Source organism: Panicum virgatum, chromosome 1K (assembly GCF_016808335.1).
Source record: "Panicum virgatum strain AP13 chromosome 1K, P.virgatum_v5, whole genome shotgun sequence".
Lineage (NCBI taxonomy): Eukaryota > Viridiplantae > Streptophyta > Magnoliopsida > Poales > Poaceae > Panicum > Panicum virgatum.
Window position 1 is genome coordinate 17,515,638 of NC_053136.1, and position 22,265 is coordinate 17,537,902.

Genomic DNA, 22,265 nt, shown 5'->3' on the forward strand with positions numbered 1-22,265 from the left:
AACAATCCTCCACCCTCCACACCTTCTAGTACACCCGATGTTCCACCGATCTATCAAGCTGGAAACCCTCCACCACCAACCAGCCAAGAAAATAACCCACCGCCACCTCTATCGACATCCAGTCCCCCTGCCATTCTGCCAACCTATCAAGGTAATAGTGCACCACCCACAACAGCTTCTAGTCCCGCTCCCGCACCTCCAATAAGTCAAGCTAACAACCCTCCACCTTCGCCATCTTCTACTTCTCCTGCCACACCTCCAACCTATCAAGCAAACAATCCTCCACCAGCACCATCTTCTACAACCCCCACAAGCCCTCCAACCTATCAAGCTGAAAATCCGCCACCTCTGTCGCCTTCTGTTCCTTTAGCTACACCTCCAACCTATCAAGCTAATAACCCCCCTCTTCCACCACCTTCTAGTACTCCTACCATACCTCCAACTTTTCAACTCAATGGTCCACCACCTCCACAATTTGCAAATCCGCTAGTCACACCTCCATCAAGCCCACTAGCTCCATCAGCTTATACTCCCCCTTCCACACCTCCAACCTATCAAGAAAATAACCCTCCACCCCCACTAGCTTCTACTCCCTCAGCCACGCCTCCAACCAATCAAGCTAGCACACCACCACCTCCACCACCTTTTATTGCCCCTAAAACTCCTCCATCCTACCAAGTAAGTAGTCTGCCACCTTCACCGGATTCTACTACCTCTGCAACACCACCAAGCTATCAAGTTAATAGTCCACCACCGCTAGCACAATCTAGTCCCCCTCCATCATCTTCTAGCCCCTTACCTACACCTCCAACCTATCAAGCTAACAATCTGCCTCTTCCACCACCTTCTACTACTCCTGCTACACCTCCAACATATCAAGTAAATACTTCACCACCTCCATCAGTTTTTAATCCACCAGTCACACCTGTAAACAATCCACCACCTCCACCAACTTCTACTCCCCCTGCCACAGCCCCAACCTATCAAACAAACAATCATCCACCTCCACCAACTTCTAGTCCCTTAGCCACGCCACCAACATATCAAGCAAGCACACCACCACCTTCGCCATCTATTATAGCCCCTACAACACCCCCAATGTACCAAGTAAGCAATCCGCCACCTCCACCAGCCCCTATTACCTCTGCCACACCTCCAACATATCAAGTTAATAATAATCCACCACCTCAAGCATCTTTTAGTCCTCCTATCCCTCCTCCAACATATCAAGTTAATAACCCACCACCCCCACAATCATTGTCTACTCCCCCGTCCATGCCTCTGCCCTACCAAGCTAACATCCAACCCCCACCACCACCAATGAGTCCACCTGCCACTCCTCCAAGCCCATCACTGGCACCACCACCGTCACCTAAGCCCTCTCCACCTCCAACATACCAAGCTCCACCACAACCTATTCCCCCTAATGGGCCTCAAGGATGGAAACAAGTTGATAATCCTCATGATACCTTGTACTGGCAAATTGGAAGGTTTATAGTGTTGATGCATAGACTGGTTTACAACAAGGAGTTTACGCTCGTGGATGTGATCGCAGTGAGCATGCAACCTGCTGGTGCTGGCAAAAACTACTTTGTTGTCTTTAAAGCTGCAGATGAAAATAAGGTGGTTAGAAGATACCAAGCAGTTGCATGGGGCATAGCAGGGTCAACAGCTCAACCATGGAAAGTCTTGTCATTCCAAGAGATATGAAATTGAGCTCCTGTTGAATACATAATGTTCATAGATCCTATGCGTGCAAAGCTACAATACATGATTTTGTTCGCTCTTGTAAAACTTCATATTTTATAGAACTAGTAGATTTAATAAACATATCATGTTTTCTTGTTATGTTACACATTAGTTATATCATTTATGTAGCAAAGATGTTTTGTTAGCTTAACACTCTACGACAATTAAGAATCATCTATGGCGTTTGGAGCTACAACAGTACAACTGTAACCAAGGCATTTGCTTTATTGACCTCATAATTTTCAACTACTTATTTGGGGAAAGCACACTTAGCGCAGTCATTATGCATTGTGACCTAATAGCGGGGCAACAAGAGATCGTGCAGATCACACGAAGTCAAATCTCACATGCTACTACTTGATTAATAGCTTACACAAAATCAAGCAACCAGATCTGTTTGCACATATGTCTCAGTTTTGAAATATTCTCGATATGATCTAAAATTTAGGTTTGACTATGATCTCTCCATAATATAGCGTGGAATGTACAAGTTAATTAATACCATGAATCAGTGCCATGGCTTATTTCTGTACTACAATTAATGCCTACCATCAAACAAATTCTTTTGACATCCTTGTTGCAATTGAAGGAAACTAGAGGGAGTTTGAGAATCCGCAGTGTGATGTATTGAGCTCTATGCTTGGAATGTCTTATAAAATAATGACACTCGGTTCTCATCTTCCACGCAGCATACTCCTTCCATCCTGGAATGTAAGGCATTGGAGGGCTCGAAATTTGTACCCAAATGTAAGGCATCCTTGGGTCCTCTAGATAATCAGGCATGCTACTTTGTAAATAAATCAATTGTAGTGGCCAGGGAGTAAAAAAGACATACTAATCTCCTTGGTTTTGGTGCGGGAGCTAAAAATTAAGCAATTGATTAACTAAACAATACACTAATCAGGGGTACATGCATCTTTTCTCTACCTCCATAATCTGCTTGCAAAAATCAGGATGCCCTACATTCGAGGATGGAGGGAGTATATACGAGCATTGGTTGTGGGTCCCACTAAATAAATAGGAAAAAGTTTGTCAATGGGTTTGCGCGAGTTGGGAGTTGGTTTCCTGTGATGACATACCTGCGCTAACATTAGATGGACCACCGGTAGAAATAACACTGCTAGCAAAAGGGGCATTTGTAGCGGGCCGGAACCTCCGGTTAGTACCGGTTCCACATCTGGTACCACCTGTCAGGCTAAATGGTACCAAAGGGCACATTTAATACTGGTTAGTAATACTAACCAATACTAAACTGCTTGCCATGCAGGGACGTTGTAGCATCCGAAGCAACTCTGAAGCAACTGCTTGTCAATACAAATTCTTTTATTCCTGCCCCTAGGTGAATCGGGATATGAACTTTTGTGAGTTTTGTTTCCACCATAAAGTAAGTAGTAGCTTCATACTCTTTTGAAAGCACTTTGAGAGGAGGTATCGATCGTTGGGGTTGTTCTCCAAGCTTGGGAATGTTTGGTCGACGATGACCCTTCTTCTCATAAGACTTTGTGATTGAATGGTCGTAGTCTGATAGGGTTTCTTTCTCACTTGGTTGACACATGATTCCTAGAAAGAACTTCTTCCTGGCTGGATCAATAGGCTGCTTCAGCTCAGACTTCCTTGGTGCGAATTGATTAGTAACCTCCTTTCTCACATGCGCATGCAATTCGTTGTTAATCATTTCATATGCTAAATTCTTAGGTGGAGACTTCTTTCTTCTTAGGTGGGTTCTTCTTCACCCTAGGAGGTGGTGGTGGCGGGACCCTAGTCTTTCCTTTCTTCTTCACCTTAGGAGGCGATGGACTCATGCTAGGGTCCCTTGGAGCGGCTAGTGATGGCGGATCCATGCTAGGATCCATTTATGCAGCCGGTGACAACGGTTCTGTGGTCCCTTTGTGTGGCCAGTGACCATGGACCCATGTTGGGGTTGTCCCTTTGAGCGACCGATGACCTCTGAGCTGATGCTTCGGAATCTTTGGCTCCTTGCAGAAATCTTATGTAGCGCTTGTTCCAACAGATCCAAGTGTGCAGGGCATGTTGTAGTTTCTCTTCTTTATCACCTCCAGGGATCTCGAGATCGAGGTCTTCCCATCCTTTTTCGACTCGGAACCCATTACTCTAGCATATCCTTCAGGAGCATGCCATGAATTGTCCCGCCTTGAACATGTACTTTAGCCATATTGTGAGCGACTAATTTGATCTTTTTCCTTTGCTAATAAAGAAGCTCACAGGGGGTCCTCATTGTGATGTCATCCATGGGTGTACCATTGTGCGTCATTCGCAACCATTTCGGATCGTTCTCCGGCTAGGTGCTCCATGGAAGTGATGCTACTATGGCATCGAGAACAGGGGCTGCTCTCAAAATTAGCGGATCTAGCTTCTTATTTATGTCGTTGGCTAACTGCCATTACACCTTCAATCGAAACTACTAGTTCTTCTAGGGCATGCATCTTCTCTTCCTGTTCAGCCTTTCTTCTGCATCGGCTTCGATAAGCCTCAATATCTACACTGAAGCCATGCCTCCATAGAACTACGCTAATGCCTCGAATATGTCCTGTGTGTTCCGGTCTCCCAAGAGTGTATGCTAGCTTGTCTTTCTCCCTATCAGGCTTCAAAGTGCCTTTGGCAACTGCCTTTAGGGCCGTCAAGTCTATCGGCCGCTTCTCTTATGGCGTCGCTAGTCACAAACAAGCCATCTTCCATGTTCAATGTGCCTCCATGAGCATAGAATAAATACTTTGCTGACAACGGCCAATTAAAAGTTGATGGTATGAGCTTTTTAGTACCAGCTCTAGCCACCAGCCGGTACTAAGTTTCCACATAGCCATTGCCCCCGGTGTCAGTGGCACACTTTAGCGCCGACTTGTGGCTCTAGCCGGTACTAAATGGCTCTTTGGGGCACTGTGCACTTCACCCGGTACTGAATCGAGGCGTTAGTACCAGACCAAAGTTTGACAGGTACTAACGGCGTCGACGAATGCCCCTTTTCTAGCCGTGTAAACCTTAGCTAAGACGGCCAAACATGGCCGTCTCTACTAAGAAGCCTTACGCACTCCATCTCAACTAATCCTTTGGCACTTCACTTTTGAACTATACCTCACATTTTTTACGGTTTTATCAAAATTTAGTAAGAGGGACATTTATCTACTTCTTTTTTCTCTTCCATGTGCAAAAAAGCCACAATGTCCTCCAAGAGCTTCAATGCCATGGCAGCTTCGCAATCTTCTATCATGCAGCGCTGCCCTTTGTTTTGCTTGCGATTTTCTTCATGATTGCTTACACATGTCCCGATGTCCGCCAGCTCTCCGATCCCCAGCATCCATGTCTTCCATGGACGCAGCACCTTTGAGTATTTGACTACTATACTATCCAGAACCGAAAGGTGAAAATTGGAGCAGCTGCATTTATGTATTTTTTTGAACAAATATGTATACTTAGTTTCACTTATTTTTGAAGCCCTGAACATTCATATTTTCATGATATAATACCAAACCGTTCAGCCCATTTAACTCTGTTTAAATACCATTTAACTTTGTTTAAACACCCCTTAATCCATTTAAACTCTAAATAAAGAGTGACGATTGTTTACTGTATAGGATAATATTAGCCTACACTAATAGAAAAATAATTTGTAATAATGTCCTATTTTTTAGGGGCGGATCAAAAAGTAACCCGTTGCTGCAAATGGTGGGGTCGCTGTAGCTTTTGACCCACCACTAAAAATAAACTTTTAGGGGTGGATGATGTCATCACCCGCCCCTACAAATAAGCCAAGTTTTCACACTACCAGAAAAAAAGGCATTCGTCCACCTCCGGTTAGTACTGGTTGCTTTAAACCCAGTACTAATGCCATTTTAGTACCGATTCTACAACACAGTGCCCCCTGGAGCCATTTAGTACCTGTTTTTAACACCACCCGGTACAAAACCATTTAATACTGGTTGGTATTATGACTCGGTGCTAAATGACTTTCGGGGGCCAGCCATTTAGTACCGGGTGGTGTTATGGCACAGTACTAAATGGTCATGGCCCGATACTAAATGGTCCGTTCCGGTTATTTCAAAAGGATAGCAGTTTCTATGTACTCACATATGATGTGTAGGTGGAATGATAGAGGAGACTACATGCGAGGCCACATGTCATGAGTTTGAACTCCAGTGCACACGCATTTATCCGGACACATTTTTTCTAAGTGGGGGTGCATTTAGTATCAGGTGCTGCGACCGGTACTAAATGGACGTCCATTTAGTACCATCTGCTGCAGCCGGTACTAAGGGCGTCTGCCGCAACTGGTACTAAGGTCGTCTGCCGCCCGGTACTAATGGGCATTTTTGTGGCAGTGTCAGGGATGGCTGACAGCATCACCCGCCCCTAAAAAGAGGATTTGTAGAGGTGGGTGATGCCATCTCCCACCCTTAAAAACGGTGGCATTTTTAGGGGCAGGTGATAGCATGGCCCGCCCCTACAAATGGTGCTACACAAAAAAATTATAACTTTCTCATATGATCTAGGATGAAAGACTTTATATCAAAATTGTAGAAAATGACGAGATCTCAAACTTTGTAGTTGATAACTTTTTAATTTAATATCATTTAATGGTCAAAAAATTATTATAAATTCTCTACTATATAGTATTTTATATAACTCAAGTCATACTTTGAGATTTCCATAATCTTAATCTTCATATACACTAAAATATACTTGGCTTATTTGTTTTTTGCTTCTATAGTTCAATAACCATATTGTAGAAGCTTCACCCGCCCCTACAAATGGATTTGTAAGGGCGGATATAACGAACATGGCCTCATTTAAGCCATTTCGAGTGATTTTGGTGATCATACGACAACGCAATCAATGGGACTAATGGTTTTGTTGAGTGAACATTTCTAGGTCCCAGGGACGAAGTAAAAAGCCCTAGCAAAGCAAAACACGAAAAAAGAACTCAAAGAAACATTGAATTGGACGAGTTCTGTAGAAATCAGTAGCACAAATTTAACCGATGACAGTGCACTGGTTAAACCGGGAGGCATCGGATACACCGACGGGTCAGCATCGGTGCATTGTGCTGTGTGTTTTGAAGATCAAGTGAAGATTCAGTAAAGAAACTCTATAGCACCGGTTGAACCGACGGTGTCAAGATAGGCATCGGTGTAATCACCGTACTATTGCCCAGAGACGATGTCAAGTGCGCAGGAGCCAAGTCTTCAACACCGGTCGAACCAATGACCATCAGAGAATAACATCGGTGAAATGACATCAGCAGAAGAGGATCAAGTGCAATGGCTACCAGGCGATCTAGTGTCACCGGTTAAACCGACACCGTAGCATCGGTTTAACCGATGGTTGCCGACTCAACTGCAGAAGTGTCAGAGGGGCCAACAGATAGTTTTAGCCTATGAGTGACCGGTTGAACCGACACCCTACCATCGGTTCAACCGCTGCTTGGCTGATTTTTTCTAGCCGTTGGACCAACAGCTCTATGACTTTGTGGCCTATATATACGCCTCACCCCGGCCATTTGAAGCTTGCTGGAGTTTCAAAATATTACACCTACACCCAAGAACACCACCATGCCATCCAAGAGCTTAGTGATCACATTTTTAGTCCTTAGCACACTTTTGAGAGTGTAAGTGCTAGGTTAGCTCTTAAGTGAGTGAGAGAGCAAGGTGTTGCTACCTTGTGCTTAGTTCTAGAGTGAACCAACAATTGTATCTTGGTGCGCCGGCCCCTTGGAGCATTGGTGGCTCACCGGCACATCAACGACCCTCTAGCATGGTGTGGAGCGACGTCGATAACTTTGTGCGGGGGACGTGGAGACCCCCTTCCTTCATGGGCAAGCTCCTTAGTGGAAAGCAGGATCAAGGTGACAACGGTGACTTGGCAAGCCTCGGTGAAGAGTCCAGAAGAGTCCCGAAAGAGACTTGGTGGCCGAGAAGCGATACTCTTGATTAAGTGCTTCAACAATGTGGATGTAGGGGAGACTTAGTATCAAACCGAACCACGGGATAAATCTTCATGTTGAGAGTTTTCTTCCTTTCATCCCTACTTTATGATTCCACATTTCATACTAGCAATCTTTGTGTGCCTTTACTTTCATAGAGTAGTATCTTGATAGGATTGGCTATAGGTTGCTAAACTCTTTTGGGATGGAAGTTTCACACTAGAAGAACCATAGTTGCACATCTAAATAACTTGATTTAGTTTAAGTTTTGTGCAAACTAATTGGAGCCATATGTTAAGGTTTTTAAGTTGTCTAATTCAGCCCCTCCCCCTCTTAGGCTAGAGCACCCGATCACTTTCAGCGGATGATGGCATCACCACCCCTATAAATCAATTTCAGAGTTAATATAAAAGAATGACATACCCCATGGAGTCAAATTGACTGTATAGTGTGGTGGTAAGGAAGGTACGTGAGGTAGACAGTGTCGGTGTTTTACCGCCAAGCTCTCCGAGGTATACCCTGAAGAGATTGATTGTAGGCAGTGACTTGCTGAGATCAGAACGTGATGGTGCTAGGAACATAAAGATTTAGACAGGTTCAGGCCGCCGGAGTGTAATATCCTATGTCTTGTGTGATTTTTTGTATTGCTTTAGGTGTTGTGATGTTTTGGAGGGGTCCCTACCCACCCTTATATAGTCTGGGGAACAGGGTTATATGGAAAAGTCCTAGCCGAGTACTACTAGAGTTCTACTCCAACGTAGTCGGGCAGTTTTTTTTACATCAACTCGTCCTACTACTATACAAGTAGTTTCAAGAGAGGTAAGATACATCCATGCTATATCTCTTACTCTAGAATATTCTACGCCCGTAAACAGTCCCACTGCCCCGGGTCTGACAGCCGGTTCGGATCTCAGGTGATGCAAGGGCGCTGTTTTTGTCAAAAAAAATTGTAGCTCGACACTATAGGGCTAGTTTGTGGTGGTTGGTTGGTTAGAATATTTTTTTCTTTTTTATTTTGCTATTTTTTATTTTGTTTGGATTTTTTTATTTTCTGGACATGAATTTGTAGGGACGGGCCATAGCACGACCCGCCCCTACAAATCGATTTCTAGAGGTGGGTCACGCCATGACCCCTAAAATTGATATTTTTAGCGGCAAAAACTAGAGGCGGTTGTCGCACCCGCCCTAAAAGTATGTATTTACCCGCTCCTACAAATGTTTTGTGTAGTAGTGCTGGATATATTTTGAAGACTCTCTCATAGGAGTAGGATGTGTGTGTGTGTTTGCATTTATAGATGTGTGTGCGCGCAGTCGCGTGTATGCAAGCATCCACATATATACCGTGTTTAAAAAAAAAGCATATGTTGTTTAACTTTGGCTCCTAAGTGAAATTTGCACTCAAGTCAAAGATATCTTTTAAAAATTTGAATGAACTTTATTCGAAGCAATGTGTGTGAGTCTATTCATGATGGAAAATGGTTTCACGCTATTCTGATTTGCCACTAGCCACATATTCATATGTCGCCATGTTGATGGGTTGATGTTGATCTCAAGGTCCGTGGTAGAAGTCAGCATCGATCCTCTCCAGCTAATATTTGCAATTACCTATAACAATACACAGTACAAAAACTATGTACATGTGCTCGCTATTGGCCGCTCCAGATGTTCAAGGTGTAATCTTAGGAAGAAGTCAAACCACTTGCATTGGCGATTATTAGTTAGTTGACCAGCTGCATGCATGGTCGCATGCACGAACCGATGCATGCGCCAGGTAAGCGTATCTTCCACGTACTTGCCTACGTGCCCGGAGAAGTGTGCGAGCACGCCCTACGTAGTAAGAAACAGGAGAGCGTGACTTGGAAGAAGAAAAGTAACCGCCGCTCTTGAGCTGATGAGAGTGAGAGTCAAATTAAACCACCTCTCTGCTTTGACCCTCGGAACTGGAACTATAAGTTTAGTACCTTTACGTAGAGCACCACAAGCCAGCTACGGCAACCATTGGTAACGGCTGGACAGACACACCACTCTGCCAAGTTGATCAACAGAAATAAATTAGTTGTTTTTGTATTTGAAAGCAACACGATATCTAACGCCAACACACATCGATGTGGTCAAATGTACAGACTTGAGAGATCATAGATGCTTTTCTGAATTAGTTTGGAGCCATTGACAGAGTGCCATCTGAAATGCAGCAGAACCGACAATCAAATAAAATGGTGTAAGAAAATTCAAAATTAGCAAGATTGGAAAGAAGCAGTAACTTGCTTGCTGATCACCACAATTGTATAACGATCTTGTATGAGATGGTTACATGGAGCAGTAACTTGCTTGCTAATCACCACAATTGCAGTGTCTCATACAACGGTTTTTGTGCAAATGCGTCCTCAATCACCTAGCAAACACAGTGTTTGTGTGCTAGCACTCATCCGTGTCAGAGCAGTTGCGTGTGTGTGGCACAAGAAATTCAGATGCAAATTAAAGACATTCTACATAAGAACAAAATTAATCATAATTTCCAGCAAAAGGAGTTCAATAAATTTACGTCTTTCTGTGAGCTATGCATTATATATCTGACAGGAAATACCTCTTTGGCTGATTGCAAAGCTGAGTTTTCCCTTAAATGAGGGTCAGCAGTGCCTCATCCATTGGCAAAGCTGAGTTTTGCTGTTAAAACTATACACATTTTGTTTTAATTAATTTGAGCAGAAGAGCAGTACTCCATTTCACACGAGAATTACATCAGTAATCCAATAATGTACTCCTAAACGCAAATCACAAGCTCAATGTCCAGTGAAAAATAGTAAGTAACCCTAGGTGAATTCTAAGCACAACACTTACAGGAAAAAAAAAAGGATGACAAAAATCCTCACCTTGGCCGGAAGGGGCGGTGACGGAGGCAATGGGCCCCTGATCCCGTCTCACAACCAGCACGCAGGGGAGCAGCGGCGACAAAGCCATCAGACCACCGCAGGGGAGCAGAGGGTCTTTGCAGGCCGCGTGCCGGGGAGGCCGGCCGTTGGCGTGGCCGCTGCCGGGAAGGGGCCGGCGATGGGGATGGGGTGCAGGGAGGGGCTGATCCGGACATCGCCTACCCCACGAGTACTGGCCGCCATCCCGTTGGAAGACATGGATCCGCGAGCCGCTTGTCTTCATCCCCGCCGGAAACCACGGGTCACAGGGCCGCTGCCGCCCATGGTTTCTAGCGCCAAGCGGTGGCCCGATCCGGATCCTCCGGCGGGGAGTGCGCCGGACGACTTCCCGGCGGCGACCGGCGGCTGCGATGCATGCTCGTGTGAGAGGCAGGGTTTAAAAAACCGGTGGTACTGTTCAAAACCGAAACAGTAACACAAAAAAATTACTTTTGTATTTTTAGATTTAGAAGCCTAAAATATAAAAAACCGGATCCGGTTTTTCATCTCGGACCGGACCGGAAACGGGAAAAAATCCCGAAAACCGGCGGTTACCGGACGGGAAGTGAAACCCTGGTGAGAGGAGAAGGGGAGAAGTAAATGCTAAGAAGAACAGGGGATAAAAATTAAATTATGAAAGAGAATGATGATTAAACAAAAATAAATAAAGATAATAATTTTTCCCATATTACCCTTACACTATCTATACTGACTAGCTATACTACCTCATATCACATAGAATAAATCTGGACCGTACGATATTTACATATAAGTCCTTTTCAAATAGTAGTATATAGTAGTATTATACACAATTAAAGAGTTCGGATTCAATGCTGCTGCTACCGCCACCATGCACAGTCAGGAAGCTAGATCCCGCCCCTCGCTGCCACCATTCTCTCCTCTCGGGCAGAGCACCACATTCTCCCCACCGTGGATGCCATCCTCCTCGTCGTGGATCTCTAGCAGCTCCTCATGGCGAGCTTCTCCTTCTTTCCCTTTCTTTTCTATCTTACCTAGGGTTTGGAATTCAGCATGTCTCACAAATTTAAATCAGCGCGTATCGTAAATTCCGTCCTATTGATTACAGTGGACGTAAATAATTTACTTGCAAGCTAGTAGATAACTTTTCATTCAAACATTTAGCCAACATTCATTCTTATATGCTAGTGTGTTGTTTTTCTGCTTGAACGATGAGGGTGAATGGGTGACGTGATTATCCCTTGCACAACCTGTAAATCCAAAAGGCATATTTCTGTTTTGGGAGAATTGGGAGGAGGCCATTACAATTCTCACAATTTGGAGATACGCCATTGGAATTCATATAATTGGAAAAACGGTATTACAATTCTCCATCTACCACAGCCAAGCCATTATGTACATCTCCCACGTATATGGCCCCACCTGCCAGTCCATGTATTTTCCAATTATTCATATAATATTTTACTTATTGTTTCAAGTCGAGAAAGATTAGAGAGTTGACTAAAAGTTGACTTTTTGAATCGTTGGTCGTATGAATGATCGGAGACCGTGGCTGCGTAGAGCTCATTGAAGCGAATCCGTTTTACTATTCACATGCCAAGTTTGGATAATAGTGAATTGGTGGCGAGTCGATAAATCTAGGTCATTGGATATGCATTAGGTTTATGTTTCCTGCTGCCTCTCAACATCTTCTTGTGCCCGACCCCTATTCCATCGCCGCCTCTTGTTCCAGCGCGATGCAGCCTTCCCATCCTATTTCTCCTTGCCGTGCCTTCCTTGCCCTATTTGCTGTTTGTGATATGCACTTGTTGGCTCCATACAATTGCTCGCTGATTGGACGATAGGGAGCAGGATAGGGGAAAGGCAAGGTGCGGAAAGGAAAGAAGAGAGAAAAGGGTGAACCCAGGGTCTAGCAAATTGTAGTCTCTTCCTAAAATCAAAATCTTCTCCGGACTGGTTCGATAAATTCTAGCGGCGAGCGTGTGGCGCCGGGTTATCAACAAGGTTAAGGCAAGTGCATGACGAACTTGTTTGTTGGCAAGTTGCTTGCCATTTCTTTTCCTATGTTATCCGATTGCCTTATCATGTGTTTATGATATTCAAAACCATAATCTGTTCATGTTTCCTGTTCCCTGATTCCAGTTTCAAGATATTCTTTTAAATTACATTCATGTTCCGGTGTATCCGGATGTGTAATTTGGTTCTTTTATTCATGTTCCTATGAGTAAGTGCTGGCCCCACTTGCTCGGCTTTACCGGTAACTGCTAAGGATGTTTCAAGTTGTGTTCGTTTCAGACGAAAACTACTATTTCACTAGTGTTCATTCATTCAAGTTTCATGGATCGTTGTTGTTATGTTCTTTCCAGTTCTAGTTGTGCTTGCTGAGTATTCTTACTCACCCTTGTGTTTAATTGGTTTTTAGGTACCAAATGATTGCAGAATGCATGGGAAGTGGGAGTAGCACTTTCTGCAAGAGATTACACACACTTTTACACATGTTTAGTTGATATTGTCAATTCCTAGAATATAAATGGTTAAACTTGGCTGCCTTATTCTTTCTATGGTTGAGATGAACTTGGTTGGTCGGGTCAACTTATTTCTTTTGGTGATGGGATGGGCTGTGATGCTTATTCATCATTCATATGCTATTTCGATAATTCTTCATATAAACCGCTTGTCTAGTATGACCTATTTACAGGGGAGACTCTGTCGAATTTCTATTTAATCTTTATACTTATGTTTTTATTACTTTTTTTGGTAGCCTCCGGGTTTGGAATAAATCTGGGATGTTATAGTTGGTATCAGAGCTAGGTTATATTTGATTGTTAGATTGTTTAAGGCTAAACATTTGTGAAATTTGATCAGGCCTACAATTAAAATTTGACACACTTATGCACAATAGGATGGGTTGCATGGGCATATTCTGCATCTCATTTTCCGCTGTCTATTTGTTAATTTGTACCCTCAATGTTTTTCCAAATTATTGGAATTATGCCGTCGCGAAGGAGTGCACGCAATTTTGCACGTGGGAGAGGTCGTGGTAGAGGCCGTGGTCATGGTAGAGGTGATGTTAACCAGCAGGTAAACAATGAAGAAGTGAACCAAGGCAATGGAGAGGTTGAAGGGGCGGAGGAACACTCAGTTGCTGTTGTAGCCCCCGTCGGTGGTGGTGCAAATGCCCCGGTTCAAGTAATGACATTTACTAGGTGGATGTCTATGTGCTTGGACACTTTTGATGGCTCGAGAATGCCTACCGTTGCTGCTGATAGGCTGTGCACAAGATGGAGCGGCGATGGATGCTAGGCGTAGTGGGGCGGAGCGGCGATGGGAGCTGGGCGCATTGGAGAAGATGGGTCAGTTCTCAATTTGACTGTATGTACATCCAAATAGAAATTTGAATCTACCAATTTGTTGAATTCTATCTACTAATTTCATCTATATCCAAACAAAGGATTTGGTATTGTAGCTCATTTCCAAAGCTAGTCTGATTTGGTATTGAACCCAATTCAATATCAAGCCTTCTAATGTCAACATCCAAACGGAGCCTAAGGGAAACCAGTCGTCTCAGCATCCTTCCAAGTCTAAGCAATCAGGGACTCAGTCTTTTTCAGGGCAACACGGTGGGAACTCCTCATTTATGCATCCTGTTCCAGGACAAGGTCTAATTTGTTTCAAGTATGGGAAGCCATATCATGCCTCATAGTGTGGTTTTTTGGGTACATGTAACACTTGTGGCATGGAGGAGCATGTTAGCATGGTTTGCAAGAGAAATCCATATTGTATCATCAAGTGGCAATGTTCAGGTTCTTCTTCGGCTGGATCCACCTCAATTGCTAGTTCTAGGGGTTCGGCTTCTTCAGTTAGTGCTCCTCGTGGCAAAGTTCAGATGATGGCCGGTCCCCCAGCTCCACCGCCGCCTTCCTACGCAGCCGCCTTCCCGCACCCGGGCTTGCCCTTTTCCGCGCGCATCCCATTCCGTCCTGCGCCTAGACTAGTCAGCATCCCAGAGGACGACCACTCGCCGCCCGACCCCCGGGCACCGAGGCCGCCCCCGGCACTGGAGGGGATGGAGGCATCGTGATGGCTTCATCGGCCTCCTGCGCGGCTGGTTGTCGCACTGGTGCGGCGCCAATGGCGCACGGCATTGGAAGGTAGAAACTTTTCCCAACCTGTCATTTTATGGTCATCTAGTGTTGCTGATTAGTGTTGAGTTGCCTCGTAGGGAAGAGATGTTTGAGCTAGAGGTTAAAGTCGAAGCTTTCAGTAGCAAAGACTTGGCTGGTAGGAAATCATACACCAAAGGGCGTGTGTTTAAGTGGAACATAGAGGATGGATTCATGACATTGGACTTGTTGAAATCTCCGGCATCTGAATTGAATCTTTGCACTAACCAGGCACTCATAGTTTGTTTCTACGACAAAAGATTGAAGGAGGATGCCATATTAGTTGATGAGATACAAATGATTGATTTATTTGAAATGTATAAGGTGGAGATGTGCTGCCTAGTTGTAGTACGAGTATTGGGAAAAATGTTTGCAATCTGATTTTGATGGTCTGGAGCCTTTGTGCACGATCCTTCCTGAGCCAGCAGCTGTTGAGCCGCAGATGCAGGCTGAAATAGAGGAAGGTGAAGCTACTACTAACATACCTAAGGAACCTACTAGTGCTTCTCATGAGGAAGCACAGGAATCTGATGAGATAGAGCCCGATAGGGAGCCTGACATATTTGATAATGCTGAAGAGTACATGGGAGTTGATGATGAGGGCATGTATGGTACATTGCCAGCTGATGAGCCCATGGCTCCTCAAATTATTCATGCATGCAAGTCCGGTATTATATCAAATATGATAACTGGTGTTCCGTTGGATTTATCTCGTCTCAAATTTGGAGCTATTCATTTTGTCGAGAAATATAGCAATAGTATGGCGAAATTCACCAGCATGGGTCTGCCATCAAATATTATTTTTAGAGGTGCAACATTCAAGGGAGAGGAAATTATGAAGCCAAAAAAAAATATATCGAGGTTGGTTCCAAGCAGGGCGACATCACTTGAGCTATTGATTGGACGAAGAACAATTGAGGAAGTTGCATCATGCATGCTGCTAGTACGGAGGCAACAAATGCTAATAATATCATTTGCATCATGGCCGGAATATTCTAATATTTATGTTACCTAATATATATGTTAGCATTAGCACTAACACGTAAGGATAATTTCATATGTGCGTCGGACTTGTATTGGTTGAGTCAGACCAGGATTTAATTAGCTTGTGCCGAGTCCTAGTCTGGTTTGGTCTTGTGTGCCTGCGTGCCCCTAAAAGGCCCAGGGACGGCCATGTAAGTTAGATTAGATTGGATTTTATTTGTGTCTCTTGTCTATGGTTTCTCCTACGAACAGCGAGACACCGTCCGATCTCATCTACCTTGCCGATTCTTCTAGATCGTGATTGGGAGTGTGATCATGATTGTTTCCTAGGTGTGCTGCTCCGGATTCTTTAGTGGATCCCCATCTTCTGATCGTGGTTCATCGTAGCTACGGGTGGAAGAATTATCTGGATTTGGATTGCATCTATTGTAAGCCGATCCCTCATTATCTATCATTGCTACTGAGCATATTTGATTATTCAGAATAATCGTTTGATCTGTGTGGAGATAGACACTATATTGTTTGGGATAATATTTGTGGCTGTGTCTCCCGTGTTTGTCAGAGATTAAAATAATTCTTCTATATATTTTAATCTTTGATCTATTACTGTGGTGCTGAACTGCTAGCTTTTGTGAACAAGTGCCAATCTGCTAGTCAGGCTAATAGCTTTGCTGTGGTGACATAACTAAATGGTGCTGGACTATATATATTCTGTGCTGGTGACGGGGTTTCATTGTTACTACTCACGTTAGATTGCTAGAGGACTTGATCATTGGAGATAGCTCAGTCAAGTTAGTGCATAATTTATATTGGATATAAATTCAGCTTGTCATCCAAGAAATAATTCAGATTATATTGATTATTGATTCTTGTACCGTGAAAGATTGGGCAAATCTTTGGACAGTGCAGGCGTGTCCTTATCACCAGCTGTCGCTCAATTTGACAATGCTAACTGTGCTTCAAATTCTGAGCCAAATTCTAAAATTGTTCATGTTGAGGCAGAGGTGGATGATGGTGACCCTTTGGAGGTACAGGTACTGCATGATCCAGAGAACCCACAAATAATGAAGGGGGAGCGCTTTCCTGATATAGTTGCATTCAGGAAAGCCATAAGACACTTTGCAGTGAAGACTGGGTTTGAGTTTGCTGCTGGTGTGAGAACAGACAAGTCAAGATTCATATCAAAGTGTGTCGCAGAGGGCTGCCCTTGGAGAATACATGCTTCCACCATTTTTGATAAGAAAACAATATAGGTAAATCTCTAAATTTTCTATGTCAATTTCTGATTTTTGACTTCACATCTTTTCTAATGCATGACATGTAGATCTATGTCTTTGTGCAGATCAAAGTGCTTCCTGCAGCGCACAATTGTGCTGCCACCAAGCTTAGAGAAGGTAAAATGGCTAGTCAGGGATGGTGTGCTGATAGGCTTGGAGATTGGGTCAAGAAGAACCCAAAGAAGGGAGCAAAGGAGACAAAAGATAAACTGGAGGGTGACTATGGTATACAGTTGAAGTACTCAAAAGCTTGGTCTGGACTCAAGTTAGCCTTAGATCAAATTCATGGTACGTATGAGGAAAGTTTTCAACTTCTTTTCAATTGGGCTGCTCAATTAGAACTAAGTTCACCTGGAAGTCGCGTACAAATTGAGGTAGAGAAAATTGGGGGAAAGACAAGGTTCAAGAGAATTTTTGTTGCTTTGAAGCCATGTGTTGATGGATTTTTAGCTGGTTGTAGACCCTTTATAGGAGTGGATGCTTCTTTCCTGCATGGTAAATACACAGGACAGTTGGCTACAGCAACATGTGTTGATGGACATAACTGGTTGTACCATATTGCATATGGTGTTTTTGACATAGAGAATGAGGACAACTGGACATGGTTCCTTGAGAATTTGCATATAGTCATAGGAGACCCACCAAAACTTGTCTTATGTTCATATGCTTGTAAAGGGTTGGAGAAAGCTATAGACGTTGTTTTCCCACATGCAGAGAATAGGGAGTGCATGAGACACATGTATAGCAACTTCATGAAACATTACTCTAGTGATGTTTTCACAGAACATCTCTACCCTGCTGCAAGGAACTACACAGAGAGCATGTTCAAGTGGCATATGAAGAAAATTTTGACTTTGCTCCTGAGGCCATTGAGTACCTTGAACAGAATCATGGCAGGATATGGTATAGATGTGGATTCTCAGAGGTTAGCAAATGTGACTACTTAACTAATAATGTGTCTGAGAGTTTGAATTCTCAAATCAAGCACTTGAAAGGACTTCTTCTACATGAGCTAGTGGGCAGGTTAAGGGAGCTTATAATGGAAAAAAAGGTACATTAGAAAGAAGATTGCAAATGAATGGGACGATGGGGTCCTACCAGCTGTAAAGAAGGAACTGAATCTTATAACCAACAATCTAAAGGTTATCAAGGTTGCAACAAGTGATGAGCACTTTGTAGAGGTGACATTGCTTGATGACTACAATAGCCAGAAAAGGCATACAGTGCATCTAAAAAATAAGAGCCGTTAATGCAGAGAATGGTAGATAACTGGCAAGCCATGCAAGCATGGATATGTTCTAACAGAGGTATGAAGATAGACGACTTTGTGCATGAGTACTACTCAGTTGCACGGTTCAGAGCTGCCTATGCAGGAAGAGTGGAAGCAATGACAGACAGGTCACAGTGGCCTGAAGTTGATATTGGTTTCAAAGTTTATCCACCTTTGTTGGCTAGAGCACCAGGAAGGCCAAAGGTGCAAAGGAGAAGGGGTGGTCTAGAAACAAAATGCCAACAAAAAGAAAGTGCAATGCAGTCGGTGCAAGGGTTTTGGACACTTCGCCAAGACCTCTATGCTTGGCATGGTGGGAGAAGATGGGGAGACGGCACCCAGTAACAAAAGGTAACCTTCTCCTCCCTACATTTCTGGTATATGTATTTTACTTCAATTAAGGGTTAACATGCTTATACGGACATACAGGAAGAAACCAAAGGATGATGCTCCTGGACCATCCAAGATGAAGACAAAGAAGGCAGCAAACAAAAAGAAAAAACTCATAAGAAGAAAAAAACTCCCAAGAAGAAGAAAACACCCGCCAAGAAGAAGCAGAAGAGGGATGCTGCTGCTCCTCCACCAAAAGTTGTGAAAAGCCTGAAGGACCTCTTTTGTTGAGGTGAATCAAGCTCCATGCAGTCAAATAATTTGTGAACTTGTCAAAGTCACGTCTTTTGTAATCGCACAGAACCGGAAGCACCCCTTATTTCAAATATTTGTGAACCCATATGGCATATGAACTACTTCATGTATGGCCTATGAACTACTTTGTGTATGACCTATGAACTACTTCGTGTATGACCTATAAACTAATTCCTGTGATATGGCATATGTTGCTCTGTTTTATTCAGTTCATGTGTTCATATATGTCCTCAAATCAAGTAAAGATACATCTCACAAGTGACATAATTGTTCACAGATTCAATTAGCATAAAAATAGTCAATACATGTGACAACTGCCAATCTATATATCCTATATAGATAGCACCCACTAACTATTTCTCTCTTCATGCAAGGTGTCCACATCATTCTCCACTAAGTGTCCCACTAAGTTTCAACTACCTTATTAATTATAAAAAATATTCATGTCATCTCTACAATATGCAATACTTTTAGTCTTTAATTAACTAAAATAAAATCATATACATATGTTATTTTTTTTCATCACCTATTCTTCTATAATGTGATCAAATATTATATTGGTGTTTCTTCTTTTAGCTTATCGATTTTTACGAGATTCAATAAACAAGAAAATGTCCATATGATCTCTACTATGTGCAATACTTTTAATCTTTAATCTATTTACATAAAGTCATATGCATACTCTATTTTTGCAATACTTTTAATCTTTAATCTATTAAGGTAAAGACTCATATACATACCCTATTTCTTTGAGCACCTATTCTTTTATAATGTGATCAAATATTCTATTGACGTTAGTTTATCGATTTCTACCAGATTTTGATAAAAAATAACATGCAAGTAAAATTCATATCAACTATATAGACTATATAGATGACACCTACTAAAGTCATTAACTCTATTTCTCTTAACATGCAAGTTATTCGCATCATATAGGAATCCATTATATCAAATGCCACATCAACGTTCACTAGGGCCATCTATTTATGTTTTCCATCGATTTTTTATGAATGTTGCCATGCAATCATCTTAATTTTTCTACTTTCAAATTTCACGTTAAATTTAAGAAATCCCGCAGCAACGCGCGGGGTATCACCTAGTAACAGATTCAAGTTCAAGCCTACATTACACACAATTGGTAACAGATTCACAGATGCACAAACTCACTTCCAAATTTTGCTCATCAAACATAACAAAGCTACACAACACACACAGCTACGACAAAGTAATCCATCTTGAGCTTATGCCCTTGCACCCTCAGTTCACAGGCGCGGGCAGCCTGGGGCGGGCGGCGCCGTTGGGCACTCCGTGGTGCCAGGCGACGGTGGAGCGAGGAAGCACAGCTGGCCGCGCTGCCGCTCCTGTGTTGCTGCCGGCCGCACCACCTCCGGGAGCCTGCACCACCTCCGGGAGCCCGCGCAAGCCGTCCTTGCGCGGCCGCGGGGAGCCCGTGCCGCCGCCAGGAGCATGTGTCACCTGTCCTTGCGGCACCACCCCTACCGGGATGCCTTGGCGCGGCGCGTGCAGGCGGTGGGGCGGACAGGGCCGGCACGTGCATGCACTGGAGCGGCCAGGGGCTCGCGCGGGTTGGCGGTGGAGCGAGCAGGTGGCTGGCAACGCCGCGGGCAGGCGAGCTTGGCGGCGTGGGCACGCCGCAGGCGAGGAGGTGCCGCTCACGATGCAGAGTCATTCCATGGTCCTGGTCCGAGTGCTGACGGATGGGTCCAGGGGCAATAGAGGAAGATACGAAAATAGATGGCCTGACATGTGGGTCCATGTACGTGGAAGATGTACATAATAGCTTGGCTATGGTAGATGGAGAATTATAATGACGTTTTTCCAATTACATGAATTCCAATGGCGTATCTCCAAACTGGAAGAATTGTAATGGCCTCCTTCCAAATATCCCTTCTATTTTAGCCAACGATAACACACTATTTTTTATTGGGACTTCTCAACCAATTGGTTACTTGAACCAATGCTGCAGCAACCACATTTTCTATTTTTCTTTGACTTTATCAAATAATTTTATATTACCTGGTAATAAGTTACTGGTATTATAATAAGTTACTTGTATTATGATTATGTGATGCACTTTTATGAAGTATAAATGAAGAATTCTTGTCTTTTGTTACACTATGTAAAAAATGACCTATAGTGACGTGCACAAAGGTGACATATTGTTGTTGTACGTCACCTTTGTTATCTGGATGACGTGCGAAGATGATACACGTCACCTTTTACCTCTTGGTGGCTTCTCTAAAACGTTGCCCGTCACCTTTGTTATGACATAGGTGATGTGCAACATCAAAGCACATCACCTTTGTTATAGGTGACGGACCACATTTATGGCCCGTCACCTATATGTTTGATATAGGTGATGGACAACATTAAAGCACGTCACCTATAAGGTTAGTATAGGTGACAGACATTGATAAGTAAAAGTTGACAGGCAACATCAAAGCGCATCACATTTGTGATGACATAGGTGACGTGCAACATCAAGGCGCATCACCTTTGTGACTTTTATTAATATTTGAACATGCGATTTTTGAAAAATTCAAATTGTCTCAAATAAAAAATTGATCTATACAAAAGTTGTAGGCCTCAACTAGATCTACAACTTTGTAGTTCAAATTTTTTTCAGTTGATGTTGTTTTGACACCCAAATATATAGTTTAAATTTTGAATTTCAAATTTTCAAAATTTTCAAATGACCTCAGATGGAAAAAAGTATATACGAAAGTTGTAACTCGCCACCAGATCTACAACTTTGTAGTTTAAAAGTTTTTCATTAGAAAGTGATGATAAAAGAAAAATATCTCATTGTTGGTCACATGTGATGGTGTAGCCCAGTGGTAGAGAAGGGTAAGCGCGAGGCTGAGGTTATTGGTTCGAATCCTGGTAACGCCGGAAAAAGTCGCACGCGTGCATATTCGTGCAAAAAATCGCGCGACTTGTGACGCGAGCGCGGTGGAGAATACCATAGGTGACGGCTCATACTGATGCCACTTTTCTATTCTCATCAGTGATGATATACAAGTGACGGATGCGATGCCCGTCTTAGGGAGATGACGCCAGTTACTATTGGCCTTTTCTTACATAGTGTTACCGAGAACTTGTATGCTTTGTATGAACAAGCATTGCCTCACCTCGTGGCAGAAAAAGAATCAAGGCAGGCAAGGTAGCATTATTCTGTCAACCTCTGGGGCATCATAATGGTAAGCAACTAAGAGAGCTCCAGTGACTAGATATTGTGCATTTGGTACTTTTGTTACTCTAGTCCTCTATTTTTTACAACTATATAGCTTTACCTAAATACATGAGTACAATTCGTCTGCACTGCCTAAAATC